The following is a 1,602-nucleotide window of genomic DNA, read 5'->3' as shown; positions in this document are numbered from 1 at the left end:
TTCAGACCTCATTGATAAATTAAAGATCAATAAGTCACCGGGCCCTGATGGCATACACCCAAGAGTTATTAAGGAATTGAAGAATGAAGTTGCAGATCTCTTGACTAAGGTATGCAACTTGTCCCTCAAAACGGCCACGGTGCCAGAAGATTGGAGGATAGCAAATGTCACGCCTATTTTTAAAAAGGGAAAGAGGGGGGACCCGGGAAACTATAGGCCGGTCAGCCTAACATCCATACCGGGTAAGATGGTGGAATGCCTCATCAAAGATAGGATCTCAAAACACATAGATGAACAGGCCTTGCTGAGGGAGAGTCAGCATGGCTTCTGTAAGGGTAAGTCTTGCCTCACGAACCTTATAGAATTCTTTGAAAAGGTCAATAGGCATGTGGATTTGGGAGAACCCGTGGACATTATATATCTGGACTTTCAGAAGGCGTTTGACACGGTCCCTCACCAAAGGCTACTGAAAAAAACTCCACAGTCAGGGAATTAGAGGACAGGTCCTCTCATGGATTGAGAACTGGTTGGAGGCCAGGAAGCAGAGAGTGGGTGTCAATGGGCAATTTTCACAATGGAGAGAGGTGAAAAGCGGTGTGCCCCAAGGATCTGTCCTGGGACCGGTGCTTTTCAACCTCTTCATAAATGACCTGGAGACAGGGTTGAGCAGTGAAGTGGCTAAGTTTGTAGACGACACCAAACTTTTCTGAGTGGTGAAGACCAGAAGTGATTGTGAGGAGCTCCAGAAGGATCTCTCCAGACTGGCAGAATGGGCAGCAAAATGGCAGATGCGCTTCAATGTCAGTAAGTGTAAAGTCATGCACATTGGGGCAAAAAATCAAAACTTTAGATATAGGCTGATGGGTTCTGAGCTGTCTGTGACAGATCAGGAGAGAGATCTTGGGGTGGTGGTGGACAGGTCGATGAAACTGTCGGCCCAATGTGCGGCGGCAGTGAAGAAGGCCAATTCTATGCTTGGGATCATTAGGAAGGGTATTGAGAACAAAACGGCTAGTATTATAATGCCGTTGTACAAATCGATGGTAAGGCCACACCCGGAGTATTGTGTCCAGTTCTGGTCGCCGCATCTCAAAAAAGACATAGTGGAAATGGAAAAGGTGCAAAAGAGAGCGACTAAGATGATTACGGGGCTGGGGCACCTTCCTTATGAGGAAAGGCTACGGTGTTTGGGCCTCTTCAGCCTAGAAAAGAGACGCTTGAGGGGGGACATGATTGAGACATACAAAATTATGCAGGGGATGGACAGAGTGGATAGGGAGATGCTCTTTACACTCTCACATAATACCAGAACCAGGGGACATCCACTAAAATTGAGTGTTGGGCGGGTTAGGACAGACAAAAGAAAATATTTCTTTACTCAGCGTGTCGGTCGGTCTGTGGAACTCCTTGCCACAGGATGTGGTGCTGGCATCTACCCTAGACGCCTTTAAAAGGGGATTGGACAAGCTTCTGGAGGAAAAATCCATTATGGGGTACAAGCCATGATGTGTATGCGCAACCTCCTGATTTTAGAAATGGGTTATGTCAGAATGCCAGATGCAAGGGAGGGCACCAGGATGAGGTCTCTTGTTATCTGGTGTG

The sequence above is a fragment of the Tiliqua scincoides genome, chromosome 2 (assembly GCF_035046505.1).
Source record: "Tiliqua scincoides isolate rTilSci1 chromosome 2, rTilSci1.hap2, whole genome shotgun sequence".
Classification (NCBI taxonomy): Eukaryota; Metazoa; Chordata; class Lepidosauria; order Squamata; family Scincidae; genus Tiliqua; species Tiliqua scincoides.
This window is presented reverse-complemented; position numbering follows the sequence as displayed.